The sequence below is a fragment of the Mesoplodon mirus genome (assembly GCF_964341445.2).
Source record: "Mesoplodon mirus genome assembly, chromosome: 16".
Lineage (NCBI taxonomy): Eukaryota > Metazoa > Chordata > Mammalia > Artiodactyla > Ziphiidae > Mesoplodon > Mesoplodon mirus.
In genome coordinates, this window is record NC_138992.1 from 74,742,792 (window position 1) to 74,768,289 (window position 25,498).

General features: G+C 44.3%; 1 long non-coding RNA gene across 1 annotated transcript in view; it reads right to left on the reverse strand.

Annotated features, from left to right (window-relative positions):
• Positions 1-2,954: 2,954 nt before the first annotated feature.
• The window catches only part of LOC309792243, a 68,020-nt gene continuing 45,476 nt past the window's right edge, over positions 2,955-25,498 (reverse strand). Inside the window, exons 2-3 of the long non-coding RNA XR_014291651.1 lie at positions 5,685-5,729; positions 2,955-2,999 (exon numbers count right to left, since the gene is read on the reverse strand). This is a non-coding gene — a long non-coding RNA (uncharacterized lncRNA). The remainder of the gene's footprint in view (positions 3,000-5,684; positions 5,730-25,498) is intronic.

Below are 25,498 nucleotides of genomic sequence, written 5' to 3' on the forward strand. Positions count from 1 at the left end.
AGGGCTCAGGGCAACAGCCTCCGTGTCTCCGCAAGCAGACCTCTCCATGTGGTCTCGGTCCCCCCATAGCCTGGGGGCTGGGTTGCACACATCCCCAGAGAGAGAGGCCGAGCCAGGCAGGAGCAGCATCGCCTTTCAGGACCTGCAGTGCACAGCGGGAATGTCACATAGCGTGACCTCTGCCCGCACGCTTAGCTGAGGGAGTCTTAAAAGTCTGCCCAGGTGACTCCACCATCTGATGAGGAATTGGCGAGGTTCTGGAAGAGCATATGGGCCAGGACATGTTATAACTGCAAACATTTGTAGCAGATGCAGTCTGCCCCCTTCCGACACCCCTCAGCCCCCTTTTCCAACAGAACCACTATTCTCTAGTTCAGTGGATCCCAACAGGGGGCTGATTTTGCCTCCAGGGGACATCTGGTGATGCCTGGAGACATTCTTTATGGGCACAACTGGGGTTGAATGTTATTAGCATGGAGTGGGTGGAGTCCAGGGATGCTGCTAAACATCCTACGATATATTTGACAGTCTCCACAACAAAGAATGATCCAGCCCCAAACGTCAACAGTCTCAACGTTGAGAAACCTTGCCTCAGATGAAGTAAGAACCACTTGATGAATTTATTTCACCCCAAACCGTACTAGGCTATCTGTGAATTATCTCTAAACACAAACTGGTTGAAAGTAGGCTCTTTGTGGCAATGTGTCTGCATAGCTGTTGGATACTCTGAAGATGCTGAGATCACGGTATTTCTGTGCTAATGTCAAATCCATTCCATTCAATTTCTGTGTTGAATTATGGGCTTTTTGTCTCAGTCAGGGAAAGGCATGGACCAATATTCTAGAATCAGTGGCACATGAATGACTAGCCAAACACTCGTTATTTAATGGCAGGAGAAAATGAGGTGAAAGCCAAGCAGGGGCCTGGGAAGCCCTGTGGCCTCTTCCTGGCTGCTCACGTAGCTCTTCCTGAGACCCAGGCCGAAGGTTCCGGGCACCGAACAGCAAGTCCCAGCAAACATCCGGCCTCTGCTGGGGAGAGCGCACTAGGCTCCCCTCTTCCTCCTCGGGCTCCACACCTGTTCACACACGGCCGCCTCCTGCCTGTTAGTCCCTGGACTTGGATGACCCGGTGGCAGGCTGTGCGTGTCAGGGCCGGTGAGGCAAGCCCAGAGGCAGCTTTGCTGGCACGTCCGCTGCACACACTGCGGGCACTTCTCTGCAACGCTGGCCCCTAACCGCCCCCCACCAGTTCCCAGGCACCCCCAGTGTGTCCTCGTCTCCGGGAAGCCAGACTATCACGGGCAGAAGGTTCTGGCGCAGGAGCTCATTACTGTCCACACAGCCACTGAACACTGTGCCATAAGTGATCGGAGCAGGGGGCAACCCCAAGCCATCGACATTAAATTCGGGATGCAGGAGGATTTCATAGGATAGTTTATGTTCTTAATTATGTCTAGCTGAGGCTAATAATGAAATTTCAGTTTCTTCCCCAGAGCAGATGCCATGTGGGTTGTGAGGCCAGTGAGCATATATGGAAAATAGAATCACGAAGACAGGAAATATTTTAATCTATTTACCACAGATAATCCACCAAGTTGCTAATAATCATGTTACAAAGAGTTGGCATTGCCTGTAAACAAAGGAGTAACTGCTCCAAGAGTGTTACAGTCCCTCAAGTCAGAAACCCTTGAGGGCGTGTAGGAAGCAGAGTCATTTAGAGTAAAGCAGTTTTGTATAATGGTTAAGTGCTGAGTTCTTTCTTTCACTAACTGCTTGACTTAAGACCAGTTTCTAATACTTCTGAGCCAGTTTCCTGGGATGAGATTTTTACCGCCCCCCCACCCCCGCACTATAACACCATTAGATTCCAAATAAATGGCAAAAACACACACAAAAAAACCCTCAAAACCCCAAACTTTTTAGTTCATTATTTCATTCCCAAGGAAGTTAAGAAAAAATCCCCAGGGCCAAATAACAATAACGATAAAAGGGGCCATAGGCAGAAACCAAGGGGTGAGCACAGTTGAAATCAAGATGGCTAGGGACTTCCCTGGTGGCGCAGTGGGTAAGACTCGGCGCTCCCAGTGCAGGGGACCGGGTTCGATCCCTGGTCAGGGAACTAGATCCCACATGCATGCTGCAACTAAGAGTTCGCATGCCACAACTAAGGAGGCTGCCGGCCGCAACTAAGGAGCCCACATGCCGCAACTAAGGAGCCGGTGCAACCAAATAAATAATAAAATAAATAAAATTAAAAAAAAAAAAAACAAGAAAGCCCGGCTGAGCTGTTGTGGAGGTGTTGAGGTCCCGGGCTGGGCTCCCGAGCAGGTGGGAGCAGGTCGGCCTGGCAACTTTGGAAGTGAGCCCAAAGGGGCTGCAGCCTTGGTGAGAGGTGGGCCAGCAAATAACTGTCAGCAAAGGGGGTTTAGCAGAAACACAATTTGTCTCCACAAAGGTTCTAGGTGGAAAAGAGATTAATAAGGGTAACAACAGTAACGATAATAATCTCCCTTGACAGTTAAAAACATCCTTTCACTTGGGCTGGAATGATGCTGAAAGCTAAAGATCCAAAAATATGGCCTCATAAGTTAGAAAAATAACACAACAAAGTAAATCCAAAGATACAGATGATATATACACACACATAAACACACACATTCTTAATGTCTGTGGGAAGTTAGAAGGCGTTCCTGTAAAGCAAGAACAGAACAGGCTATGGAGTCAAACCACCTGGATTCAGATTCTAAATCTGCTATTTCCCACCTGTGTGGCTTCAGGCAAGCTAAACAAATCAAACAAACAAAAAGCTTCTCTGTCCTTTAGTTTCATCACCTGTACAATGGAGCAGTGATACTACCTACTTCATGTGTTATTGTGATGATTACATAAATGAATACATCTGAAACACTCAGCACCGACAGAGCAAATCCTGTATGTGTTCACTACTAATGTTGCCATTACTGCTTCTCCACGTTGTACCAGGGACCTAGACAGCATCTTAGGACAAGAAAAGGTGCATGATTATTCACACGTGATATGGCTGCTTTTCCAGATCATTCAAAAGTATCTTGTGAAAATTAGAATTAGAATTAATTTAAATGTACTTATTATTATAGGATTAATATAAACTTATTGGCATTAATAAGAGGGTTTAGTATAGTGGCTAGCTATAAGAGCGTTACACAGAAGGCACTGACAAGTTAGAAAATTCAATCCAGGGCTTCCCTGGTGGCGCGGTGGTTGAGAGTCCGCCTGCCGATGCAGGGGATACGGGTTCGTGCCCCGGTCTGGGAGGATCCCACATGCCACGGAGCGGCTGGGCCCGTAAGCCATGGCCGCTGAGCCTGCGCGTCCGGAGCCTGTGCTCCGCAATGGGAGAGGCCACAACAGTGAGAGGCCCGCATACCGCAAAAAAAAAAAAAAAAAAAAAGAAAAAAAAAGAAAATTCAATCCAGCAATATACATTAAAAATATTATCTCACGACCAAGTCCAGTCTAACTCAGAAATGCAGTTTTACTAAGGCAATGATTTTACCTATAGAATTATATTTATGTTTATAAGGTGTCAAGCTTTGGAAAATATGTCTTAGATAACTGTGGTAGTTCATTAAACATGGCACAGAGTTAGTGGTGGTACCTAATTGTACTTATTATTAATCACCCCAAAATGAAATTAGCTCAGCTGATGCCTTCTTTTTCCTTTCCTTCTACCATTACACTGAAATAGCATATTTTATGCAGCAACATAAAAAGGGATGAATTATGTAAATGGGCTTCATATACTTTCAAAATCTAAGGCTCATGGTTGCTCCTCAGCACTTAACCACAAGGGAACCCTGCCTCATCAGGTTAGACGTCCTAACTTCTCAAGGTTCTTGCCACACCATAATTTAGCTTATTCACCTAACTATAAGACTATCAATGTATTTCTAGAATCATATTGAAACGGAGCACGGACCCCACTTTCGGTAACAATATCCCAAGACATATTAAATATCATATTTTTCAGAATTTAAAAATGAAATAAAATAAAAGAGGATCACTCACAGACAAATGATAGTGTCTCACAAACTAAGGTCTGTGATTAATCCACATTAGTACTGTAAAAAACAAAGACAGACCTAGAGTCTGTCATATAGAGTGAAGTAAGTCAGAAAGAGAAAAACAAATACCGTATGCTAACACATATATATGGAATCTAAAAAAGAAAAAAAAAAAGGTTCTCAAGAACCTAGGGGCAGGACAGGAATAAAGATGCAGACATAGAGAATGGACTTGAGGACACGAGAAGGGGGAAGGGTAAGCTGGGATGAAGTGAGAGAGTGGCATGGACATATATACACTACCAAATGTAAAATGGATAGCTAGTGGGAAGCAGCCGCATAGCACAGGGAGAGCAGCTCGGTGCTTTGTGACCACCTAGAGGGGTGGGAAGAAGAGGCAAGAGGGAGGAGATATGGGGATATATGTATACATATAGCTGATTCACTTTGTTATAAAGCAGAAACTAACACACCATTGTAAAGCAATTATACTCCTATAAAGATGTTAAAAAAAAGAAGACATTTTAGTGAGGCCATAAGAAAAAACTAAAACCACAGAAATAATAACCAGAAAAACCACCTTATAATAGTTTATTTTAACAAAAATAACACTGATAAACTATATCTACCAAACTCCTAGGTAAACACCTCTGCTGTATAATGTAACTTCACTATATTCGGTAACACTTATATTGATTACATGGCTAATATTATTAACAAAGGAATTTCAACATTTCCATCCTTAATTAGAATCTTCAGTTTAAAACTATTAGCCTCTATTATTCATATATGCCCTGCCAAGTTCTGGAATTAATGGATAATTTTCTACTTAGAATGTCATTTCAAGCTTTGTTACTTAAGGGCTTATTGTAAGACACAGACCTTTTGAGACCCCTTAAAATTACTAAGTGATTCCAGAACATTAATAAAATTCTGTCCATATTAATACACACACAGGCTTTTCTCTATACATAACTAAAAAACATAAAGTAAAATATAAGCCAAAATGCAATTTCTAATATCAATAAATGCAAATGCTAATTATCAGCTTGGACATGATGCTTGCATCTCAGCAACCATCCTAGTCGGTACAGGACTTTATGAGTATCATAATGCTAGCATTAAACCTTGCCGGGCTTCAAATTACCACACACAGTACAAACATTTTTGAAAACATAGAGGTTTGTTGACTTGACATGCATATTAGGAATCCATATTTACCTCATTCAGATCAGCTTTAAAGTGTAAACATAATAACACAGTTGCAAGTTGATTTTAAGAGGATCTAATAGCAAAAGCTAATCTCAAAGGACTTAAAAACAAAACTGAGAAACCAATATGCAAATTTAGTGGTTAAAAAATGTATATTAATAGAAATTAATTCTTTGAAAAATAATTATTTCCCCATACATTTAAATTATTGAAGGGAAAAAGCTTTTGTGGCTAAAGTTGCTTATGCTCGTTTCTTTATAAATCAAGCTATAATTTAATACCTGTTTCTAGATTCATTTTAAGTATTTTTAATCAATAGTTTAAACTCAATAAGAATATATTAAAAATTGTACAAGGCAGGTAATCTTAAAAGAGAAATAAATTATTTCAGATAATTAAAAAGACAAAGGGTGGCAATAACACTTACCATTTGCTTCCTCTTGTATTTTAGCTTGATGATTTATTTGCATTTCTGAAAAAATAAAAGCGAAGTGCAGTTAATGATAGATCTGTCTGATGACATTATAAGTGGGAGAAAAAATAAGTGTGACTTTAGCAGGCAGGTTCTTAACCACTGTGCCACCAGGGAAACCCTGAGCTTTATTTCTTAAAGCTGGATTCCATGACAGTCACGTTCAAAATTGCCATTTCTAAAATTAGCTTTAATGAATTTCTCATCCTTGTAACCAAACCAGGATTTATTGACTGACCAATTAACATTTAAAAAATCATACTCTAGTCTTGTCTTTTGTTCAGTCTACCTATGGAATGTCTCTTCTATGATTTCTCTTCTTTCAGAAACTACTGGACTAAAGCAATGCTCTGGCCCTGAAAGCCACAGAGACCTCTGAGCACTAGATATCTACTAAAAATAACTCCCTCTAGATGGCTCCAGGTTTAGATTCTTATACACTTGAAATCATCAAAACTGTTAACTCTTAATTCCCTTCAGTGGCCATCATTTCTAAGGGATTTTTTAAAAATTAGTTTTACATTGCCATCAGATCTTTCCTCATGGACCATTTCTAATGAATAGAACAGGACAGATTTTAGCTACTTAGATGAGAGTCATTTGTAGGGCACACGTAGTTTATTCTGCATGTGCCTCTATCTACCTGCCTACGCACGTGTCTGCGCCGATCCTTCAATTTCTACCCCATCATGTGCTGCAAAAGAAGCTGAGTGAACTAGCCAAGGCCAGTGGTTGAGGACTGTGAACCACGTTTTACATCAGGATGCGAACATCCCCCCAAAGCCAGTGAACAGGTGGGAGTATTAGAGCAGCGAGCCTGGAGGGAGGCATGGTGATATTAAAGGAATGGAATCAAAAAGCCAACAGCAGGAGCTTGCTTGCCCAAGAACACCATACACATTATGCAGCCACAGCAAAAGCTCACTTCAATACCCCCAGGTCACCAGGGAGTTCCCTTTCACTGGGACAGCTAGGAAACACAAATACAGAAACAAACAAAAGTTCTCTAGTCTTTCATGATTAAAGTAGACAGCCATGGAATGTGTTTGTGTGATGTGGCCCTAAGACACGTGGGTTGTTTTTGGTGGAGAGGGGGTGTAAGAGGGTGGTAGAGATTAGATTTTTTCTGAGATACATTTCAGATATGGCAACCACTCACTCATGCTGCAAACAGCAGAAGAAGCCTAAATGCGTGTAAGAAGGCTCTGTGTCTCCACCCCCACCCAAAAAATGAGCAAGACGCATCCCTGCACCTCATTCTGTCAGCTTCCACCACCACCACTTGTCACTTTCATACCAGGGAATGGCTCAAACTGACAAAGAAGAGCACAGAAACCTGCAGCAGCACAAATACCATGCTCAGAATAGCAAGAAATGATTATAGTGGCCTCTTTCAGGAGAAAAAAATCAGTGAAGTTAAATGATTGCTCACTGTCTCATGATAATTTTTATTATTCTCTCTTCCCTATAAAAATAGTATTTTATATTTCTGTACTTTATCAAAATTTCAACATCCTTTCTTATCTATGTAACATCCTTTCTTATCTATGTAATTTATCATTTCCCCCTCTTTCCCAGAAAGGGAAAATAAAACCACTTGTACATGGGCTGAACTATTTTGAAAGTAAACAAATATATAAACAATTTTTGATTGACACATCTGAGGACTGTTACAGAGGGAACTGAGATTAGGTGATCGCTAAGGTTTTCTCCAGCTTGGGATTCCACTGTGTTTTTCATTATTCCTCCGTTCCTGACACTCCTTCCTTTCTTCCTTCTTTCTTTAACTACTGGCCAAGTCCCTACTTGGTGTAAGAAACCATGCTGAACAATGAAAACAAATGTCCATGAGCCTACCCTTAGGAAGCTTATCATCTAGTACGTGAGACGAACACGTTGACGACAACAGTGGCCGCCATCCTGTGTCACTACTGTGCAGAGGTCTAAGTAAAGGCTGGAGAACTTTCAAGAGAACAAAGACGAGTTCCCTTCTGGTTGGATAAGAGGAGAAAGCTTCACGACATGGACAGCACTTTACCTTGAGCCTCGAAGGATAAAGATGTCCTCAGCAAGCAGGGGAGAGAATAACCCAAGCCAAGACACGCAAGGTAAGAGAGTAGTAACGCCCCAGGAGGATGCCTAGGGCGGGAGCAGAACATACTCTACTGGGGAGAATTGGGAGGGGAGCCCAGAGAGGTTGATGGAGAGGCAGGAGGGATGCACTCATCTTAAGCCTGGCGCCAAGCTTCACACATGGCTGGCCTACGCGTGCAAGCTCCCTTGTCAGTGCAGGTGTGCCATAGAGGGGCGCTGCTCACGTGCGGTCCCCCTGGTCTTCTCCTGACCCTCTCCACAAAGACGCATTCAGACCTGAGCTGTGTATGACAGTTTATGCTTTACACACTCGTCAATTTAGCACATACTTCCTGAGCATCTACTATGTTCTGCTGTAGGTTTGTCCCATGGACACTGAAGGTCTTTGACTACAACCTGCCAAGGCCATGGACCTCCCTGTGTGATTTTCTTGGAGTAACTGCGAGAGCTGGCATGAAGTAGTCGAGCAAGGAAAACGCTTTGTGAATAATAATGGTAGGATGGGAGGAGGTGACTAGCAGTCTTGCTTCTGTTCAAGAATCTGTTGCATCAGGATGCAGCCCTGTTAGTGCTTGAGGCTGCAGAGATGGAGCCATAGAAGACACACCTCCCCTGCAAGACAGTGAAGGCAGAGAAGTCCCCGCGGCAGTTGACCAACCAGTAACTTCAGTTTTTCCAGACTGAGATATCTTGGAGTAGCTCTAACAAAGTGTGTTTTGCCTAAATATCTATACCAGTGGCACAGCAGACTTCTTAACTCCTGTGCTAATTCCAAGAGTCACTCTTTGGTACTGTATTAATACTTACAAATGAATATTCCGTGATAATTTTGTTTACACCTCTTAGTGAGATTAAGACGTATTTAAACCTTTTAGATTCCAGGTTCTAATTTCCAATCCCCTCTTTCATGTGATTTCCCTTAGGGTTTAAGGTGTCTTCACGAACACACGCCCTTCGGTTCCATTGAACATGCAATTTTAACCTGTTCTATTCCAGGGAACGTGGTGGGGCTGTAAGTAAAAACGGAGACCAACTGAGCTGACCTTGAGGAAAGTCTTCCGTGACTTGGAAGAGGAAGGCTAGACAGAAACACAGAAATAGGAGTAGGAAGCACCGGGTTAGGGTTATGGGCTTTGGGAAACGCTTACGGGGAAGCGGCACTTGGCCCAACCCGAGGCCGCAGGGAAGGCTCCAGGCAGAAGGGACACCCTTTTGGGAACTCACAGTAAAGACACCGTGAGGGCCCGCTAGGCTCCAGGTACCGGGGAGGAGCAGCAGCGGGGCGAGCTCAGGTGCAGCAGCACCAACAGAGAAGGGCACTGGAACCGCCCAGGAGCACAGGGAAACCGAGTCTGCGGCCTCTTGGCCTGGCAGCGGCCCCAGGGTGTGGCCGAGGCCGCCTCCAGGACAGACAGCCATCCCGAGGAGGGCGGGGGGGGGAGGCCGTCCTACCCGCCTCTACTCGAACGCTTGCCTCGCCGGCCTGCAGGGAGGTGAGTCCTCTTAACGGCGCAACAGACCCTCTTTCCAACATTAGCAAGAAGGCACTGAGGATTATGTAATGGGGGCGTGGCCTGGAGCGGGGAGTGGGGGGGGCATTCACCTTCGGAAAGTATCCAGGACTTGCTGGGGGTCTACGTCCGTAGAGGGCACCTTTCCTTCCATTTTCACACAAAGGAAATGATCTCAACCTTTCTCAAAAAATTTTTTAAAAAGCCTCCTGACCAGCAGCGAGGCTAGAACACTTTACAAGTGTCGGCTGCAACCTCAGCCCTGGGGACACTGTGCAGCTGCCTGTCCTCCCTCCTTAGGGCAAAACGCCTTGGGGTCACCCCACATATCTGACCATGAATCTGACCATGATTTGGTTTTGTGAAGACAAAGCTGGTCGTTCTGCTGTGCCCTGACAAGTCCAGCCAGGCAGCTGTTTTAGGTATCATTTATCTGTACTTAACTTTTCAGTTCCTGCATCCATAAATCTCCTCCCATTTAGAACTGCCCACAGGAGGCCTTTATTTCAGATAACCTGCTCGCACCCACTCACGTCAATGCCACTTCCCAGACCAGTCGGGAGGAATGGAAGGCGACACTGGGAAGCTGCCTCGTCCTGAAGCTGAAGAACTTTGCTACTAACTGTGTGCGAATCTAGACTCTTCTAGGTCAAGTGGGTTAATGAATATATTCATAAATGACATTGTTGCTATTTAAAGGTAGATACTAACTTCTTTTAAATGATTTCATGAAGGGTCTACACACACACACACATACATACATACACAGGCACGTGTACACAATACCACAAGTTTGATGACAAACAGAAAAGTCTAGAGATACCTAATTTACTGCTAATAAACTTGCAGTGGGTAATACACTGGGGGGTCCACTCAAATAGTACACTGGATTAAACAGTGCCCCCCAGATTCATGTGCGCTCAGAACCTCAGAATGCGGCCACATTTGGAAACGGCTCTTTGTAGATGTAATTGATTCAGATGAGATCAGACTAGAGCAGGGTCAGCCCTCAGCTCCAGGTCCTCAGCAGAATAGGAGGAGAGACTGTGACGACAGAGGCAGAGGCTGGAGCGACGCAGCTGCAAACCCAGGAGCACCAAGGACTGCGGGCCGCACCCAACCCGCAGCAGCGCTAGAAGGGAGCACCCCAGAGACTTCAGGGCCCGGCCTACCTGGATTTCAGACTCCTGGCGTCCAGAACTGTCAGAGAACACAGTTCTGTTGCTTTAAGCCACCAAGTTTATAGTATTTTGTTACAGCATTCATAGGCAACTAATACAAAAAGTAAATAAGAATATTTACTTCAATTCATAGTCAGTTGAATGTTTGCCCCATGCAAATGCAAATTTTGCTTGCTCCAAACCTCAAATAGCTAAATCTTATGTGTAAATGGTAGAAATTCAGTGCCGTATACTCTATTTTTGCAGAAAAGGCAGAAAAATAAAATCTTCAGGTATAGAAATAAAGCCATAAGGACGTGGGTGTTCAGTTGAAGAGGAGATGCAAATCGTCGCAGGAGGCGTCTGCGGTGCACGAAAGAGTCCTCGCCCGGTCGCCAGGCCTTGTATTTCGGCCAAGCCTCTTCCTCCCTTAAGTTAGGAAAGGAACGAAACGTCGGTGGGCTTTCTCTCTGCCTCAGTTCAGCTGTGCTGTACATTCTTGTCCGTGCGGAAGCTTCCGGGAGCACGACTGAGATTGCCTTTCCTTTCCCCCGCTGATGTGCGCCTCTGCTGCCTGCGCCCCAGATCTCATTCCCACAACGAGCGCGCCTCGCAGCCCAGCTTGGCCCCTGCCCCCCACGCCGCCCAAGGTGTGACAGGAGGCAGGTGGTTCAGGTCCCACCCCAGCGCCCGTCTCCTCAGCCGTCGGCACAGCCTTCTAGGCTGGCACCTGCCTCGGGGGAAGCTGTCCTGGACCTTTCACGCGCAGAGAGAAGGCTCTGAGGGCACAGCGGCAACCGCGAGCGGGTCAGGGCAGTCCGCTTCTGTTGTAGAAAGGGTCGGCTCCGCCTGAGAGCTACCTGGTGCCGCGGCGCTTCTGCTTCTCTAAGCAAGTGGGACCTGCCTTGTCTCCGCGTCTGCAGGCGGGAGGGAAGGGGGGCTGCAGCTCGCTCTCTTCAGCAGGTGCTGTGTGAGTGGCACCGGCTGCCGTTTCTTCGGGACCTACCGCGACGGGCAGAACATCAGAGCAGCGTTTGTTACGCCAGGACAGTGCGTCCCTGTTATATGACATGTGGTCCCTTAACGTATTTTATAATTAAAATTGTTTCAGCTACAACCCACTGAAACTAAGTTAAGCTATTACTTTGGTGTCTTCCTTCTAGTCGAGGCCATGCTGGCACAGTACAGACACGCGCTGAGGGGATGCAGGAGGTGATGGGAGCGGGAGGGGCTGGCGGTGGTGCCGGCACGGCAGTGTGATGAACGAATCCAAACTCTCTCCGGGAGATTTCACGTTGGACAGAAATCAGCTGTAACGTGGATGGGCCTAGGGATTATCACGCAAAGTGAAGTAAACCAGAGAAAGACAAATTGTACATGATATCGCTCGCATGTGGAATCTAAAAAAGTGATACAGATGAACTTACACAAAAAAGAGAAACAGACTCACAGACATAGAAAACAAACTCATAGTTACCAAAGGGAAGAGGGGGGAGGAGGGATAATTTAGGAGTTTGGAATTAAATTACACACACTGCTATATACAAAATAGATAACCAATAAGGACCTACTGTATAGCACAGGGAACTCTACTCAATAAATTGTAATAACCTATAATGGAAGAGAATGTAAAAAAAGAATATATATATTTATATATATGTATAACTGAATCACTTTCTGTAAGCCTGAAACTAACACAACATTGTCAATCAACTGTATTTCAATAAAAATTAAAAACAAATATAAAACTAAATAAATCAGCTGAGTTAATGTGATAAAGTTTGTCAGAACCTAGGAACCTGAAAAGAAAACCCTAGATGAATCACTCCCTAGCTCCTCTGCTGTGGGGAATAAATGCAGCTGCCCCCAGCCCCCAGGAGGCCCGGTGCTGGGGTGGGAGTGGGCTGGGCTGTGATGCTGAAGCCTCTTCAGTGCACCTGCCACTCAGCAGCCGGGGGCGTCTGCGCTGAGCTCTGAGTAAGCTCGGGAGGAGAGAGACGCTGTTGCTAATCGGGCCAATTCGCTCATGCGAGCGGGCGGACTCTGAGTGGGAACTAAAGGGTGGGCAGGGTCAGGACACTCAGAGCAGAGCGAGGAAGAGCGACCCGAGCGAAGAACAGCGCGCTCCGAGGGACTGAAGGAAAGCGGTGAGGTTAGCTGGTCTAACTCCACTGAGCTCCTGCAAGAGGACAATGAGAGCCGCAAACTGGAGGGGAAAGAAATGCAGTCAGTTGGTATGAAGCCTTGAATGGAAAGACCATGGAGTTTGGTTTTGGTTTTGGGAGGCAATGGGGATTAATACAGATTTTTGAACGGGAGGATGATGTAATTAAAACACTGCTTTAGGAACAGGATCTCCCCCCCCACGCTTTTTCTTGAAAAAATTTAGGGCAAAACTATACAATATAATGCTAGAGAATAAAAGTCATAACAGAGCAAAGGAAGAATGAAAGAGGAAAAGACAAGCTAGAGTCCGAATGAAGATCAGTACAGTAAGCACCAGAGTACACTCAGCTCGGACGCCGTGCGCGGGGTCGAGGGCGCAGAAAGAACCAGGACGGTCAGAAGACGGCTCAGACCCAGGCTGAGACACAAGGATGCTGACTAGGGCGGAGGAAGTGGCAACAGAGAAAGCGGGATGAATTCAGCGGGAACTCTGAGAAAGCGAGTGACTGCGATTAGCGCCAGCCAGGCGAGGAAGAGGCGGGCGAGCCGGCCCTGGTTCCCACGGCTCCATTCATGGCTCCATTCACTGCAGCCCCGCCAATCACCTTTGTGTTTGTAGTTTTTGGTGGTATATGGTGAGTATTTTTAGTTGAACTGACTCATTGTTTTTTACCCGCTTTTTGCTTAGTAATTAAAGTTATAGTGGTTTTGGCATCTCCAAATCTGCCCCCTTGAATTTTCCAGTGCCCCTGTCTGTGCCTCATTTCCTGTTGATTATCGGTTTGGAAAGATAATCTGTCTTTATCTGGAAAGATAAGGCTGGCCCCAACACTGAGGGTCCAAAAGTTCAGAATAGAGCTCAAGGATTCTCACTCCATATCCACGATAGATTGGGTTTTCATGGAGAAACCTGTCCTGTCTTGGGTCTGGGTCCCCTCCTGGCCCTGGCCGGCTGAAGCTGGGTTTTCCTGAGAAAGGAAGGGATCTAGAGAGCAAAGCTTAACCTCAAGGCTGTAGGGTCAGATCAGAAACAGAGGGAGTTGCTTGCGGTCTGTCCCTTATGAGGCCGGAGGGAAAGCCCGAGCTATCTAGGTTTCCATCTTTGTCTTTCTTATGTTCTGAGAGTTCCCTCTAAAAATCTCCTTGCTTAATTCGATATGAAATTGTTAGAACGCTACCATTTTAGTAATGTAAAGGGACCAATATTTAAACAAATATTCTCATGTTGTAGGCAGTAATTTCCAGTGTGAAACTTTGGGTCCTTTTGTGACTTAGAGTGTGTTGAAATAATAAGAAATTACAAGGTAAGATGTCCTTACAATGCTTAGCAATAGATTATTTACTGAAACACTCGAGTGATACGTGATGTGGAATACTGAGGAAATGACACAAATCCATGCACCTAAACACACACACGCACTCACACACGCTGCAGTTCCATCTTCTGAAGCGGCACGGGGACAGCACTACCTTTCACAGGAGAAGGTGGGCGCGGACGCAGCCCTGGCTCCCTGACCACCACCAGCTTGCAGCACCAGCCCTGAGACTTGTCACTGGCCTCACAGCGCCACAGCGCCTTCTGCAGTTTTCCAGGCGACACTGCTTCCACTTGAAATGTATCGACCCGGTGTCGAAGGCGAAGAAAACCCCACAGAGGATAGCGTGAGTCCAGCACAAGACGAATGGGGGCAATAATAACAGCCCGAGGAGTGCGGAGAGCAGCACGATACTTCAGCAGAGATGCTACTACAGTTAGCATCCAACGGGGCAGTAAGGAAAGAAAAATAAGCAAACTGCTTTTTTATCTATTAAAGATGTATTTCTGGCTATGCTTTTTTCTCTCCTGGAGTTTTATTTCCTCCACTGTGGTCGTGTCCAGTGTAACAAAGAAACAAACCCTAACACAGAGGCCTCCAGTTTGGCGCTCTTCTCTTGCTTAGATTCCTGCCCCCCGGGATGCAGTTTGCTAGATGGTCAGGTTGGCGACCACGGGGCCTGATAGCACACTTACTTTCCATGAATGCTGATTTTCCTTGAGGCACGGAGGAACAAGTCCCTCTTTCTCTCCCTCCCTCCCCTCTTTCCTTCCTTCCTTCCTTCTCTCCCTCCTTTCTTTCTCCAATAAACCTTCTTGTACACCTTCTTCTGTAAATAATGTGAAGCACATTCTCGGGTTTGTTGTGAAACAGCATCTTGGAACCTTCATTTTGTCATGTCAAAAACTCACTGAGGTTTCCAGAGACGCAGGACCTAACGTAGTTGCTATGCTGGTTGGAAGAGAAAGTGGTGCTACGCGTCACTTCCTCACAGATTCCTGCTGAGAAAAGACCACTTGAAGATCATCTGAGGAAAGGGTCAGGAATTTAATTAAGTCTGAGACGTTCCCAGAAGTGACAGTTGAATATTAACTACTGTTCCACTACTTTGTGGTAAAAGTGCAAATCCAGTATCACTTGTATTTTCTTGTGGCACAGGTTGTCTAAACAGCTGCCTGCACGGGTACTAGAGTACATTTCAATTTCATATTTGAAGACACACTACCTGGCATCAACTGTTGGTTCCACGTTGTTGATGGAAATCTTCTCTTGTTTAGGCCAAACCAAAACCATCACTAGTCCTGTGATATTTTGCTCACCAAATTGTGACTGTGTGTGTTCCTGGTGTCCCTGCACAGTCTCACCATCACTCTCCTGCACCCCCAGTGTGCTTCAAAAGGGACATTTCCTGATACATGTCACCTGTGGTGGTAGATACGACTGGGCCCCAGCCCTGCCCTTGGGGTCATTTGTGGGTCCATAGTGCAGGCGTGCTGACAGCTCTCCATCTCAGACCCCTACACCTCACTGCTTCTTCTCCTGAGGGTTTCACTGGTGGGGCAGTGTTGAGGGGTGTCCACAGGGTTTCTCTGAAATTCTCTAGCAAGAAGTCCCAGTAGCTACAGCTCAGTACTGTCTCTTCTCGGGCTTTTCTCCATTCTCTTCAGGTCACACTGGGATCCCCTCCCAGATCAACTACGCTGGTCTTCACGTTCTGCTTCGAAGCAAATCTGAATGAGGATACCTCAAGGTCAAGAAAGATTGCCTGAACCAGCTCTACTGTTTCCTCTTTTTTCTTAAAGTATCTTTAGTTTTGAAGACAGAATTAAACTAGTTCTATTATGTGTGCGGCTGCCTTTTGATTACACAGCGGTACACTTTGTAGAGAAAACGACAACAACCAGCCCAACAGTGGCTAAGGATGTGAGCTGTGGTTCGTGTGGAATCATTCTGGCAATTTAACTACAAGATCGTTGCCACAGTTTCTTGCAGCAGAACTCTTGAAACCATTTGGCATTTCCATTACATTCCATCCATTGAGGAAGATAATAGAGAACTCTAAAATGAACTAGGGAAGAAAAGCAGTTACATCTCTGACTCTAAATTATAAAACATGCCACTAAACCTACACTGTTTACTTTTTTTTTTGTGATACGCGGGCCTCTCACTGCTGTGGCCTCTCCCATTGCGGAGCACAGGCTCCGGACGCGCAGGCTCAGCAGCCATGGCTCACGGGCCCAGCCGCTCCATGGCATGTGGGATCTTCCCAGACTGGGGCACGAACCCATGTCCCCTGCATCGGCAGGCGGACTCTCAACCACTGCACCACCAGGGAAACCCTCTTTACTCTTTTTATACACTGGTTGCAATTATACTTCGTGTCCAGTATATAGATAGATAGATACATAGATACATAGATACATAGTTACATAGATACATAGATACATAGATAGATAGTTTTCAATCTATAATACACCCTTCTCACTCTCTGGGAGGTGCTGTTCACAATGATGAACTGAAGACGATTCACCACGAAGATGTTTCACTTGCAAAACCTTAGTTGGTAATCCCACACCATGCCGCGCAGGCCCACCCACCAGCAGGCGGCCAGGAGAGATGGCACCTTCACCAAGCACCACCAAGTGGGAGGGCCAAAGCGTCTGGGAATGAAAGCCAGGACAGCTTCACTGATCACTTGGTGTAATATTAATAATAATATCATGGCATCTAAAACTTTGTTTCTGCTCAAAATTAATAATTCACTTGTAACAGCAAAAGTTAGACATAATTTTGCATTTTCCCTCATTGTGATGAAAGCTGTGTAATCTGCACTGACAAATAAAAGGTTTAGGTGAGCTTTAAGAGCTCTGATGTTTCAAAATATTCCATAAACTACAAGTACAAAACAGTTTGAAAAATAGCACTCTCAAACTGGTTCGGGAGTCTTCTTTCTTAAAAATGTACTCATGCTTTAGATAATCCCTATTCTTAATCTCAGACCCCAAATAGTACTTTTTTTTCTATACACAACAAAATAACATTAAAAATTAACTGGGTTGATTACATACATCACTGCAATTCCTCAAACATCAACTACACAGAAAGACTCATATGTGTATATAAAGGACAAAAGGGAATATGAAGGGCTTTAAGGTGTGAAAATAATGTATTTGGCTCCATTCAAGATATTTTTTTAAAAAAGGGTATTGCACTATTCTGTGAAATATCCTATAATGGCCCTTCTATGACTTGGCCTTTTAGAATAAGGCTTTGTGCTTCCCAGTCCTGACAGGGTATGTTCACATATATTTTTCCCTGATATAATCTCATTTTTTTCTTTTACTTACACCCTCACTAATTTTTAATGTCTTTTTCTTTGTTCTATTATTCATTGCTAGTATAGTGTGTCCCATTTTTCTTTCAAGAAAAACTTCTAAAACAAAGCAAATTAGGAAGTCAGGTCAGGAAAACTTGTGCTGAAGATGTTCTAAAACAAAAACTTGAAGGGTGTCAAGCCCTTTTCAACTTTCAATCATGTATGGCCATATTTGGAGAGATTACTAAGAACATGGGAAAGTTATTTGTGCAGACACACCTGTCCTCTTTGAAATTTTACTGGCATGTTGGATTTGTACAGCAGTCTTAGACCAGAGTCTCACCTCTGAGACACAGTGTCCCACAGAGACACAGGGACACTTCGGCCTGCATTTCTGCTTGCTTCAGTTGCCCAGTATGGACGTCAGCAAGGTATCTCACTACTGACAAAGCAAAGGGGAGAGAAACAAGGAAATTAATCACCTGGGAATTCATACAGACAGAACCCAGATCCATGGGCCCGGCTACAATAAAAATCATTGTATGAGAATTCCTCTAATCTGGACTTGCTGTATCTATGGAGAGATTTTTGATCTTTCAATCATTAATTTTAATTATAAATGGGCATTTTTCCACCATGAGCAAATGCTCCGAAAAAGCAAATAGCTTTTTCAAAAAGACAAATGAAAGCTTTAAAAAAAAAAAAAAAAAAAGCTGTTCTTTTATGTATGACATAGGAGGATATTTCATAATTAGTATTTTATTGGCAAGGGTGACAATATTACTGTACGTGATGTTTAAAGTTTAAAATGATGTAAGGTTTGACGAGGAAATATATCAAAAGTGAAGTGGTGACATGAGGAGGCCAAGCAGCCACAGGCAAAGCCAGACAAGGCACAGACAGGACTTCTTCCTTCGCACGGCCTCAGCCCCTGTGACTGTATCTAACCATAAGGATCTTTCTGAGATTATGTTTAATCCCAGACCCACCAGTGACTCATTCTGTGAAGATGAAGAAGGCGCTTTTCTTTTTTTTTTTTTTTCTTTTTGCGGTATGCGGGCCTCTCACTGTTGTGGCCTCTCCCGTTGCGGAGCACAGGCTCCGGATGCGCAGGCCCAGCGGCCATGGCTCACGGGCCCAGCCGCTCCGCGGCATATGGGATCCTCCCGGACCGGGGCACGAACCCGTATCCCCTGCATCGGCAGGCAGACTCTCAACCACTGCGCCACCAGGGAGGCCCTGAAGAAGGCGCTTTTCAACGGGTCAAACGACTCTCTTAGAAGTAGAAAAAAATATTCTGTAACTAGATAGTTCAGAAGCAAATCTAAGCAGCTATAAAACATTTGCACATGCAGTATATGCTCTCAAAGGGTAATGACACACAGGGAAAAATAGCTGTCCTCCTTGTACCCCAGGGAGCTCACAGACAGCGTCCCCATCTGCTTGGATTCGAGACAACCACGCATTTGCTGCAAAATCTAGGGTCTTTTTGCTCTTCATATGCTGCATGGTCACCTGAGAGTAGAAAGAACAATGACCAACTTGTGTGGTTTCCAATTCCCCAAAGAGCCGAGGATTCATACTGCCCCCCGGGGTTGCCAGAACATGCTACACGTCCTGGGGCTGGTTGTTAGTAGTACCAGCAGTGGCTGTTGCTTATTAGGCAATTATTATTTGCCAGGTATTATGCTAAGTGTTGTGTTTTAACCATATCTTTTAACCATCACCAATTGCATTTGTAAATTTCTTATAACTTTATAGATAAGAAAACCGACACTTGGAGGTTTGAAATGGACTCTGTCTGATTCAAAGCTCTCGATTTCACTTACAGGAGTTGCTAAAAAAGCAATCTATATGAGGGACCCCGAAAGAGATTTTGTGTTCATCTTCCTCACCAAAGCAGGCATCCAGCAGAAGTTTTAAAATTTCGAATGCCCTGTAAATGTGTTCATAATCCCCGCAGGCTGAGGAGTAGCCCTCGCTGCCGCAGCCAGAGCACCTACCCTTCCCAGTGCGGTGAGCTGCCTTGGCCTCCCTGCTCGCTAACCCTCAACAGACCCACAGGAGCTCTTCTCCTTTGGTGTCTGTTTCACAGGAAGGTGCCCTTCCCTTCGTGTCTCAGCAGGTGATTTCCTGAAGGAATTTCACAGTCACCTGCCTTTCCTCCCATCACAGTGGACTAGATGCCGTCCTCCGTTTAAGATACCAGTTCGTCTCCTAAATAAGCCTCTGTCCTCCTGAACTTCCTCGGCTCCCCGGCCCTAGGAGAGGCCCCATAATTTCGCAGCGGGCTCATGCCCAGCACTGGCTGCACCCACCCACTACGATCTGGCCATACTGACCTGTTTATTGTCCCCAACCCGGCCACCTGCCTTCCCACCTCAGACTCTCCACACACTTGAACCTCTGCCTAGAACAGCTTTCCTCTGACTCATCAGCAGGCCCAATCTGCCTATCCTCTGATCACACAGCTCAGGCAGAACCTCTCCTTGGGGCCCCCAGTCTGGTTAGGTGACCCCACATTGTGATCCTTCGTGGTCTACTCCCTCGTGACTCTGACCTAACACCCGGTATCTGACTGACTGACTGAAGGCACCATGTCCTATTCCTCTCACGACTTCCACAAGCTTCTACAAGGAAGTCCTTAGGTTGTGTGTTGAGTGAATGATTAAATGAATAACAAAGTGAAATGGGTATTTGCCAACAAGGAAATTAAACTAAACCAGTCCCCCCTGACTCTACTTGGATGACTGGCCAGGGTACTTTGGGAAGACAGAGCAACGCCTCCTTCACCTCTCCTTCCCCAAAAGCCACCATGAAGTAGGTCTTCCTGCATCCTGCCCTCTTCTGGGTCCCACCCTGAATTCTCTAGCCCAGCAGTCGTAAACAAAGGCAAAACCCCTAACTTCAGAAAAACAGAGACCTCCGAAGTCTTGGGAATCCAAAGCTATCCTCTAAGCTCTCTCTTTTGCTCATCCCATCCCCAGTAAAGCACTAAGCACCTAGATTCCTAGTCATATAATCCTTGCGTGCTTTCTGTGAGGTGGTTCCCATTCTGATCCTTTGTGACGTCAGGCAGGAACACATAAGGAAAAGGCTATTCATTTTTCTAAACCGAAGGGCTGGCACTGTCCTAATGTCTCTCCATGGGTTTACCTCTTCTGCTCATGTCCTCCCTATTTGCCCCTCAGAGGTGGCCCTGTAGCCCTTTCCGTCCATGTCCTTAGGGCCTATCTTTAGTGCCAACCAGGACACCTGATGGAGGAAGGATGGGGTCCAGGCGGGTGGGAGCGAGGGCCATCACTGTGGCAGGGGCACACCCAATCAGGACGGCAGAGTAGGCCAGCAGCCCTCCTCCCTGGCCCAGGCTCACATCTTCATTTCCTGCCTGTGAGGACTCAGACTAAATGCAGTTCTAACCAACAACAATTACCACCACCTATATTTATATTCTACCTTGTTTTATGAAACACTCTTCACGTGTATTATTTAATCCTAAATTTAATCTTATCTTTTCTTGGAAGAGAAATGATATACAGTCAAAGTCAACAAACACATTCTTGAGGCTAGTTGTCTGCTGGACACTGGATATAAAATACAGAATGTATTAGGATGAGAAAAGTTGAGGAAGATGCTTTGAGAAATCCTACTCTGAAATATCATAAACTTTTGTTGTAAATATAAAGCAAAAAACACTTCTACTCTTATTATGTATTCAATTTGTCCAATGCTTCTTACAAATATGAATAATAAAGGTAACTAGTCACCAACACATTCTTGGGCACTTCAAGTGTTTATGGTGTTCTACAAGCTCTGGTAATAGGGACGGAGGTGCAAGTACTAATGCCAGTATTGATGCTTTCTTTCCGGAGTTGGAAAGCTGAAAAGAGAGTAAGGCTTAAACATGTTCTCAGAGAACACTCCAAGCATCGTTGCAAATCAGATACAAAGTCAAAGCCTGCTTCTAAGTCTCCTTATTTCTGGTCTGTTCCTTATGATAATACTCTATTTGTTTCAAGGACTATACAAGGAGGATCAAGTATGGTAATTGCAACTGACTGAGGAACTATTAAATGCATGAATTTATCTTTGGTTCAAATGAACTGGAACAACTTTTAGAACGTTTCTATAAACTTCTGGAGTCTTTTGAGATTAAACACTTGACTGGAGATTTTGTGAGAAGAGGAAGCTGGTGCTTCCTGCTATTCATTGAACTAGAAAATCGTCAAAAACAAACTATTTTTCTTACTGCATTTCAGAATTTGCTCTTTCTCTTTTGTGGTTCTTTCTAGAATCCTGAAGTGAAGAAGTAACTGAAAATGAAAAGGAACCGGAAATATTTACAAGATGCCTTAAAACTTCAAAAAATAAATAAATAAAGCAATGTCTTACCTAGTTTAGCTAATCTCAAGACTGCCTAGAGCTCACATCAAGTAGTACTAATTTTTAAATAATAACAAATACACGAAAACCTACATTTCAATTCAAAGGCTCAGAAGAATCAAGAAGTTTCCAGAGAGTTCCTATTCCAAGTGAGCCAATGTATCCAAGTCACATGTAGTACACGCTACAGAGACAGCCCAGACACTTGGAGAGAGTACTGGGCCAAGGGTCAGGAGGAGGGGCTCTGGCCTTGAAAGCTACTAACTCTGTGTGACTCAGCCAAGCCTCCAAAACTCTCCAGGCTTTGTTTCTTTATCAGATTTCTTGTTTCATACCATTGTGGTTGGAAAAAAATGCTTGATATGATTTCATTCTTAAATTTATTGAGACTTGTTTTGTGGACTAACATGTGATCTACCCTAGAGAATGTCCCATGTGCACTTGAGAGGAATGTGTATGCTGCTGATTTTGGATAGAACGTTCTGTATACATTTATAAAGTCTATCTGAACGAATGTGTCACTTAAGGGTGATTTTTCCTTCTTGATTTTCTGCCTGGATGATTTACCCATTGATGTAAGTGGAGTGTTAAAGTCCCCTACTATTATTGCATTGCTGTCAATTTCTCCCTTTAGGTCTTAATATTTGCTTTATATATTTCAGTGCTCCTATTTTGGGTAGACATATATTTACAAACGTTATATCTTCTTGGTGAATTGAACACTTTATTATTATATAATGCACTTCCTTGTCTTTTCTTACAATCTTTGTTTTAAAGTCTATTTTGTCTGTTATGACAGGTACCTCAGCTTTCTTTTCATTTCTTTTGCATGGACTATCTTTTTCCATCCCTCCACTTTGTCTTTGTGTGTCCTAATATCTGAAATGAATCTCTTGTACACAGCATATAAATGAGTCTTGATTTTTTTACCTTTTCAGCCACTCTTTGTCTTCTGATTAGAGAATTTAGTCCATTTACATTTAAAGTAATTATTGATAGGTATGTACTTATTGCCATTTTGTTGATTGTTTTCTGGCTATTTTTGTAGTTCCTCTTTGTTCCTTTCTTCTCTTTTTTGTCTTTTCTTGTGGTTGGATGACTTTCTTTAGTGTTATATTTAGATTCCTTTCCCATTTTCTTTTGGGTGTCTCCTATAGGTTTTTGCTTTGTGGTTACTGTGATGTTCACATATAACATCCTATGTATATAATAGTCTATTTTAAGCTAGTTTGCAACTGAAATTTGAACTCACTTCAAAACTCTACATTTTTACTCCCCCACTCGACATTTTATGTGACATTTTAATGTCACATTTTAATTTTATATACCCCTTAACTAATTATTGTAGTTTTTTTTTTTTTTTTTTTGGTACATGGGCCTCTCACTGTTGTGGCCTCTCCTGTTGTGGAGCACAGGCTCTGGACGCGCAGGCTCAGCGGCCATGGCTCACAGGCCTAGCCACTCCATGGCATGTGGGATCTTCCTGGACTGGGGCATGAACCCATGTCCCCTGCATCAGCAGGCAGACTCTCAGCCACTGCACCACCAGGGAAGCCCTAATTATTGTAGTTTTAGTTAATTTTACAACTTATGTCTTTCAACATTCATACTAGCTTTATCAGTGATTAACCCACTGTCTTTATTATATATTTACCTTTACCAGTGAGATTTTACTTTCATATGTTTTCTTGTTATTAATTAGTGCCATTTGTTTTCAGCTTAAAGATATTCCTTTAACATTTCTTATAAAGCCAGTTTAGTGGTGATGAACTCCTTTAGTTTTTGTGTCTGGAAAACTCTATCTCTCTTCCTATTCTGAATAACTTTGCCAGATAGAGTATTCTCGGTTGGAAGTTGTTTTCCTTTCAGCACTTTGAATATATCATGTCACTCCCTTCTGGCCTAAAAAATTTCTGCTGAAATATCTGTTGATAGCCTTATGGGATTTCCCTTGTGCATAACAAGTTGTTTTTCTCTCATTGCTTTTAAGATTTTCTCACTATCTTTAACTTTTGACATTTTAATTATAGTGTATCTTGGTGTGGATCTCTTTGGGTTCATCTTGTTTGGAACTCTCGGTCTTCCCGGACCTGAATGTCTGTTTCCTTCCCCAGGTTAGAGTAGTTTTCAACCACTATTTCTTCAAATAAGGTTTCTGTACCTTTTTCTCTCTTCTTCTGGGACCCCTATAATGTTAATGCTATCCTGCTTGATGTTGTCCCATACATCCAGCTATCTTCACTTCTTAAAATTCTTTTATCTTTTTGCCTCTCTGTTTGAGTGAGTTTCATTGCTTTGTCTGCCAACTCACTGATTCATTTTTTTACCTCATCCAACCTGCTGTTGAACCCCTTTAATGCATTTTTTAGTTCAATTATTGTATCCTTAAGCTCTGTGACTTCTGTTCGATACTTTATGTTTTCTGTCTCTTTATTGAAGTTCTCACCATGTTCATCAATTCTTTTTCCAAGCTCAGTGAGCATGTTTTTGACCATTACTTTGAATTTTTTATTAGGTAGGTTACTGATCTCCATTTCATTAAGGTCTTCTTCTGAATTTTTATCTTGTTCTTTCATTTAGAACATATTCCTGTTTCCTCATTTTGCTTGATTCTCTGTGTTTTTGTCTATGTATTAGGTGAAGTAGCTACCTTTCCCAGTCTTGAAGGAGTGGCCTTGTGTAGGTGATGGACCTTATTGTTCGAGCTTGCCCTAGCTCTTGGTGGTCTCTCAAACCTGTGTGATTGTCTAAGTAGCCTGGTTTATTCATGGTCCCTGTTGTTGAGGGTATGCCAAGACGTGTCAGTGTTCCAGGTGGAGTGATCTCATTTAGCACCTAGTTTTAGGTGATGGAAAGCCAAACCCTGAGGCAGCAGCTTTTAAAGTATGCAAATATATTTAGTCCTATTGGGTCACAATCATAAATCCTGCTGGTCTCCAGACCAGGAGAGCTGGAAGTGTCCCCTGGCTGAGTGTACAAGCTCCTTTCTGGGAGGTATTGTTACAGTGTAGTGAGGCCAAAGGAGTTAGCAAGGATGGTGTCTCCCTGCTCATGCTCCCTGAGAGCACGCCTGCAGCTTCTGGATGTGCAACAAACCTGAAGCCTGTCCCTCAAGCTGAAGCTCCTGAACCAGTAAACAGGCGTCTTTCACAGGAAGATTGGGGGGGTGTTTCAGTTTGCTGTCTGGGGAGTGCCCTGGGAGTGGAGCCTCCCAAGAACCGTCTTTCCAATTGTTACAATCCTGTGGAGTCCAGGAATTCAACACCCTTGGTCGCCAGGGCCAGGTAATCAAGGGCTGTCCTCCATGTGGAATGCATGTACCTGCCAGCTCTAGCAAGGCAGCTGGAGAGCACAGGGGGAGGGATACACTCCCAGCTTCAGCAAGGCAGCAGGAAAATACCTAGTCTGTGGGTGCCCATCCACTTTAGCAAAGAATCAGGAGGATGCTGTGATTGTGTGTGTGTGTGTGTGTGTGTGTGTGTGTTCAGCAGCCCCAACCGGGAGTGGTAAGAGTGATACAACCACCCGTGTTTGCCTGCTTCTTCGAGGCAGGATAGTGCCATGACACTTGTCCCTGCAGGGCTCAACAGGGAATAAGGAAGGTGCCATGTCTGCACATTCCTGCCTATGCTAGCAGGGTAGAGGGAGAGTTCAAAAACCGTGTCTATCAGCACCATTGTCCCTGGAGAGTCCCAATCATCCCCTGCCCCTCCAGTAGATGCTTTAAGATTAGCAAATGAATCCCCTTCACGTATAGCCTAGGTGCTTTTCAAACTGCTGCTTCTGTGCTGGGTCCCGGGCAAATGAGATCACATGTAAGCCC